Source organism: Heterodontus francisci, chromosome 15 (assembly GCF_036365525.1).
Source record: "Heterodontus francisci isolate sHetFra1 chromosome 15, sHetFra1.hap1, whole genome shotgun sequence".
In the NCBI taxonomy this organism is placed as follows: domain Eukaryota; kingdom Metazoa; phylum Chordata; class Chondrichthyes; order Heterodontiformes; family Heterodontidae; genus Heterodontus; species Heterodontus francisci.
The window spans coordinates 30,423,971-30,430,563 of record NC_090385.1 but is presented as its reverse complement, the minus strand read 5'-3'; the positions used below and the strand labels follow the sequence as shown (position 1 = coordinate 30,430,563).

The 6,593-nt window shown below is 46.5% G+C and overlaps 1 long non-coding RNA gene across 1 annotated transcript; it reads left to right on the top strand.

Annotated features, from left to right (window-relative positions):
• Window positions 1-4,015: 4,015 nt before the first annotated feature.
• Window positions 4,016-6,390, top strand: LOC137377569 (uncharacterized). The gene is made up of 2 exons (XR_010976441.1): window positions 4,016-4,360; window positions 5,396-6,390. It is a non-coding gene; the product is annotated as an uncharacterized lncRNA (long non-coding RNA).
• The last annotated feature ends 203 nt before the right edge of the window (window positions 6,391-6,593 follow it).

Genomic DNA, 6,593 nt, shown 5'->3' with positions numbered 1-6,593 from the left:
CAAATCGATGAGATACAAACAACGGGTACACAGGAAAGCAAATTATGATGAAATTTGATCGTGAACTTTAGCTTCGGTGGGTTATTTGAAAAACATATTTCTAATAATGCCTTTTCATCAATTTGTGTTCGCACTGAAACAGGACAGACACGCCTGTCCCCCACGCTTCACTCCTAGAACTGCCACGTCGGCAGTTAGGAAAGATCCTTGTAAGTTTTCACATCAGCACTTAGTTATTTTTGATTGACTCTTTACGTTCCAAAGTATAAATGTCCTTTTCAAAACAACCTGCCCCGTCAATGAACACAAATGCAACAATTCGAAATTACATTTTAAGCATCAAATACGATTTTCTATTAAAATTGAAGTATTGTCGAAGTATCCATTGTGAACACCAGAACAAAGAAAAATGAGTGACATTTCAATAAGAGAAATCATTTATCCTCAAAAAGGCAGCAGTGAGAGCTTTTGGTCTTCAGGACATTAAAAATGTGGAACTGTGAATGTTCTGACTGGTTAAGAGAATCAGTTTAACTGGAGTAGATTTTGGGGCAGTTCCTTACATTTACAATAAGGAATTGGGTCTCCATCTTATAATGAAATCCAGTGGAATTGATCGTCAATGGAAAAATAAAAGTATCTTCTTCTTCTTTGGCCTCCTTGTCTCGAGAGACAATGGGCAAGCACCTGGAGGTGGTCAGTGGTTTGTGAAGCAGCGCCTGGAGTGGCTATAAAGGCCAATTCTAGAGTGACAGACTCTTCCACAGGTGCTGCAGATAAAATTGGTTGTTGGGGCTGTTTCACAGTTGGCTCTCCCCTTGCGCTTCTGTCTTTTTTCCTGCCAACAGCTAAGTCTCTTTGACTCGCCACACTTTAGCCCCGCCTTTATGGCTGCCCGCCAGCTCTGGCGATCGCTGGCAACTGACTCCCACGACTTGTGATCAATGTCACAGGACTTCATGTCGCGTTTGCAGACGTCATTAAAGCGGATACATGGACGGCCGGTGGGTCTGATACCAGTGGCGAGCTCGCTGTACAATGTGTCCTTGGGGATCCTGCCATCTTCCATGCGGCTCACATGGCCAGGCCATCTCAAGCACCACTGGCTCAGTAGGGTGTATATGCTGGGGATGTTGGCCGCCTCGAGGACTTCTGTGTTGGAGATACGGTCCTGCCACCTGATGCCAAGGATTCTACGGAGGCAGCGAAGATGGAATGAATTGAGACGTCGCTGTTGGCCGACATACGTTGGCCAGGCCTCGCTGCCGTAGAGCAAGGTACTGAGGACACAGGCTTGATACACTCGGACTTTTGTGTTCCGTGTCAGTGCGCCATCTCCCCACACTCTCTTTGCCAGTCTGGACATAGCAGTGGAAGCCTTTCCCATGCGCTTGTTGACTTCTGCATCGAGAGACAGGTTACTGGTGATAGTTGAGCTTAGGTAGGTGAACTCTTGAACTCTAAAAATAAAAGTATACATGGCACACAAACTAGACAGAAACTCAGGAATCAGTAAAGCAAAAGCTCCTTGATGGCTCAGTTAATAATGACATTTGCCAGACTAGGATATTCCCTGGTTCAGGATATTTCCTGGTGTTTGCTGCATTACACAGTCTAAAGTAGGATAGCAGCACAGACACAACCTCAATGTCACAGGATTAGGTTGGCAGCAAGATATCAACCATGATTCCTATTTCTAACTCCTGTCCAGTGACTCCTGTTGAAAAGTGTATACATTGGAGAGGATCTGAGATAGCCATAATATCCCTCCCCAACGATCTGCTTTAATTCATTGTCTAGACACCTGAAGAATGGCCCCATGGGTGAAGGGGTTAAGAAGAAATAACATGAGAGTTAGAAAGGCAATTCAGCAGAATATACAAGAGCTAGGAAGAGAAATAGACAAACAAACTGCTAGGGGCTAGGTTAGGGAGTGATTGAAACCGGGATGCGGCCCAGATTGCACAATCCACAAGTCGTGGAAGATCCAGTTAATGTGATAAAGACAAAGCTGATTAATCAGAGAGTTACATGATGAACTACTCATTGTACATCCATATTGCACGACACAAAATGTATATGAACTGGCAACTTTGAATATAAATTCAGAGTGCTAGCTCAGACTGCCCGAGATAGTCTCTCCCTGTGTATGCTTGAATAAACGATCGAAACCTGTTCCTGAGTCTCCTCCTGTGGTGACTGAGTTGTCCCGCAACAGTTTGGTGTAGTCAGCGGCACACTCGTACCGGACCATCGAAGTGGGCGCTGCAAGGGGGTGAGTACATTTATTTACCACCCATAATTAGGGCAGTAAACCTACCCGTGTGACTAAAAGAACACTCAGGACCGGAGGCGCTGGGGCCGGGTAAGGAGGCAGAACTGTGCTGGTGGGATAGTAAAGCCAAAGCCACACAGAGAGGTCAGACCCCTTACAGTTTAAATGCGAAGCCGTGCTGGTCGGAGAACCGCGCAGGGCAAGTGGGAGAAGTGTAAACGAAAGGTAAAAATGGGAGAGAAGGCAGAAGACGCCATAGACTTTGACTGGGTGCCAGAGGGTTCCATGATTAAGTTTATGGCAGAACAACATATGAAGTTGCGAAAGGATGGGTAGGATCTGGAGGGAACCCCTGACAAGCAGAAAACCTGGTGGATAGGTCAGAAGAAGAATAGAGAACAGAAAGGAGCAGTTATCGTGACCGCACTATACTTCGAGCTATGTAGGCGGGTGAACGCACACATGTGGCAAACAAAGACAGAGGGCTGCCGAGCAGTCGCAGCAGTATTCCCCGCCGCCAACCACAATCCCGATGATGTAGTTGATTGGGGAAGCCTGGGAGTGGAGGCAACCAAACACGGGGAACATCCGCTTCCGTAGGAGGGAGCAGGAGTAACCCCCACGGCACCACCTCTCGATTTCCCTAAAATGGCCCCCATGACCATACAAACCAGGGCAACAAAGAAAAAAGTTAGGAACGACAAGGGTGAAGTCATTAAGGGTGGGAATGGTAAAGAAGTAGAGGCACAGGCGATAACGGGGAAAATGACCCACTTCCCCTTTAGTCCAGGGGAAAAACAGATGTTACTTAAGGAACTGCCTCGCCTTAAGCCTCAGAATGATAATAGAGAATTTTGGACTAAGCTTAGGGAAATGCAAGATTTCCACTCTATGCACCCGAAGGATACACATGCGTTAGTGAAGGCAAAATGTCCCGGTGATATCCGGGATGGGCTCCTCCTTTGTTACCGATCCAGCGAATGGGCAACAACGGAAAAAAGAACGACTAAGGACAAGATAACGGGTAAACATCGGGACTTTAAGGACAATTCAGGAGAAACTGGGAAAAGGGGAATCAAATTGGGATTACATAACATCTGTAGCCCAGATAAAGGGCGAGTCAGTGGTAGACTATGCGGAGCGGAAATGGGACGCATACATACAGTATAGCGGGGCCCTGTACCTAAAATGTAGTGATGAAATATTCTTGAAAATGTTCAAGGAAGGGTTCGGCCCAGAACATCAGAAGGTCCTAAAGACGAAGCTGTCAGTAGGGGGAAATCATAGAGATATCATGCGATGGGTCACAGGCCTGGACCAGCAGCAAGAGAGGGGTGATAGCGGCTGTTAGCACCCAGAAGGGGTGTTATAATTGTGGCAGACAAGGCCACATGGCAAACGATTGTCGGGCCCTGAAAAAAGGACAGACCGACAACTGGTGTGCAAATTGTAGAAAGCCCGGCCACAACCGGTGCGACTGCTGGGCGCTAGGTAGAGGAAAAGAGGGACAAGGACCTAGGCAGACACCTAGTGGCGGGTCAGGGCAACAGTTCTTGACAGCCGAGGAGGCCCGATGATTGTTTCGGGACTTAATTGGAAATGCTGCATAGGGAATATCGGCCCTCGGATCATCCAAGGAAGCAGTACCCCAACAAACGGGAGGCACAGGAGATAGTGTGAGAAATAGTGCAGAGCCTAGAACGGGGGAGGGGGAGGGGGAGGGGGGGGGGTGGAATCATGAGGAGAACTCGGTCCACGACGAATTCCCCCATCTGACCTGTTCGGAAGCCTGACGGGTCTTACCAACTAACCATTGATTACACGGCCCTGGTTGGAGTGACGCCGAGAGAACACCCGATAGTAGCCAGCCCCGCTACTATATTTAATGGTTTGGAGCCAGACCACACGATCTTCTCCGTACTAGACGTAGCAAATGGATTCTGGGCTATACCGTTGCAAGACGAATCCCAGGACAAGTTTGCATTCACTGTGAGGCACCGACGGTACACCTGGATGCGCCTACCGCAAGGGCTCCACAATAGCACAGCGATCTTTCACCGGGTTATGTGTGATGCCCTGATCCAGGCAAGTGTAGACGAGGACAGTACGATGGTTCAATACGTAGATGACATCCTGATTGCCTCAAAGACAGCTAGGAAACATATAGGGACCCTATTGGGTGTTTTAGAGCTACTGTAGGTGGCGGCTTTTCAGGTAAGCCCAACTGGGACGATGGGAAGTTATCAAGTCACACAAGGCCTGTTCTATAAGAACTTGAGCGATGCCAATTGCGATTGGGCGTGTGGAACGTTACATGTCACGGTTAACAAACTAGTCTGCCTAAAGAGTAGCTCAGGGAAGTTGGGAATGGCTGAAGTTGCAAAGCATAGCAATGAAGGTTCCCTTTATACTTAAAGCAGTCATACATAAATCTAGCATCAGTATCACCCACTGTAGTTCTAAATTTTATAACCCCTATTTTATCTGTATGCAGTTACTTGTTGGATTAAGTTCTATTCAAGTTATTTGTTATTAAATTGTCTAACAACGTGAATGTTGACTGCAGACTGCCATTTTGGGTAATCTGTTCATTATTTGTATCCTAAAGAGAGGTTGTTAGACTGCATTAAGTGTACATCAGCACATTGGCTAGCTTTGTGGCTGAACAGCATAACCAGATTCACTGATTCAATTATAACACTTAATTTTTTAAAAAATTGAATTGCTTTAGAATAATTGTGTCGAGCCAGTCGGTATTTATAAATGAATTACAGCTGTTAGCTCTAACGAGCTTGCTGACTTCTAAATCATATTGAGCAAAGCAATGTTTAAATGGAATTTTAAGTTAGATTTGAATTTAACCAACATGCTAGCAAAACACTAAAGAACCAGGGGCATCCAAACCCTTCTTGGGGTAGAGCATACAGGGATCATGGGAGATAGCAATTGGCCAAAGTACTACCTCATACCCAAATACGCAACCCAGAGAGATTCCCTCTCCACGGGATCTCACTGGCTGGGCGTAGGGAAAAATGTTATCTGTCCACATTCCATAGAGATAGGGACGAGAGCCGCGCATGGTTTTAATACCACCTTAAACGATACCCTTGAAATTTCCAGCGCACGCCATGAACCAATGCAGGTGGCATACCGTGGAGAAGGGGAATACTGCATGACTATCAGCACACCTCAATACCAGTACAGTAACATCCACTACCCAGTGATCAACCAAGGTTTCTGCTTCCACCCCCGGGCCCCAAGGACAATCAGACATTCGGCGATAACTCACATCCAGCCTCCCCGTAGGGAGTGGATGAGCATTACCGATGATCTAACAGAGGACTTGTTGAGATACCTGCTTCCCGAGGGGGAGCAAATCCCTAAAATGCTGGAATATCTACTGCAGGTGAAGGAAGAGGCCCAGACAGCAATGAATCCAACAGGAGGTCAAGCAACTAGGAGAGGATGTGGTAGCCGAACTGGAGGACGCAACATGGTGGGAGATGGTTTGGGACTGAGGTATTAGGGTGGACTTTCACCACTGGATTAGAATTGATTCCCATGTACTGGTGGCAGTGCAGTTGCTAATTGTTATTGGACCCATGGTTGAATGTTGTACCCTGGCACCTAAATTGAGATGTTAGACATAATTTAGAAAATGTAACCATGCAAATCTAACCACCTGTCTGGCCAACAGTGATGGAGCAAGGAGCACTTAGTGTTAGTTGGCCATCTTGCTAGTAGCCAAGGGCCAAAAGGGGGGACTAAAGGGGTTAAGAAGAAAGAACATGAGAGTTAGAAAGAAATTCAGCAGAATATACAACAGGTAGGATGAGAAATAGACAAACAAGCTGCTAGGGTCAAGGTTCGAGAGTGATTGAAACCGGGATGCGGCCCAGACTGCACAACTCACAAGTCGTGGAAGGTCTAGCTAATGTGATAAAGACAAAACTGATTAATCAGAGAGCTGCATGATGAACTACTCATTGTATAACCATATTGCGTGACAAGAAATGTATACAAACTGGCAACTTTGAATGTAAAATCAGAGTGCTAGCTCGGACTGCCCGAGATAGTCTCTCCCTGTGTACACTTGAATAAACAATCGAAACCTGTTCCTGAGTCTCCTCGTGTGGTGATTGAGTTGTCCCGCAACATGGGTGATCTCTTATATGGTAACCGATACCTGTAAGAAACTGTGGCCTGGTAGAAAACATCCTAAGACACTTCACAGGTGCATAATCAGACAAAGTTGCGCTCAGAGCCAAAAAAGGATACTAGGAGAGGTGACTAAAAGCTTGTTCAAAGGGATGGATTT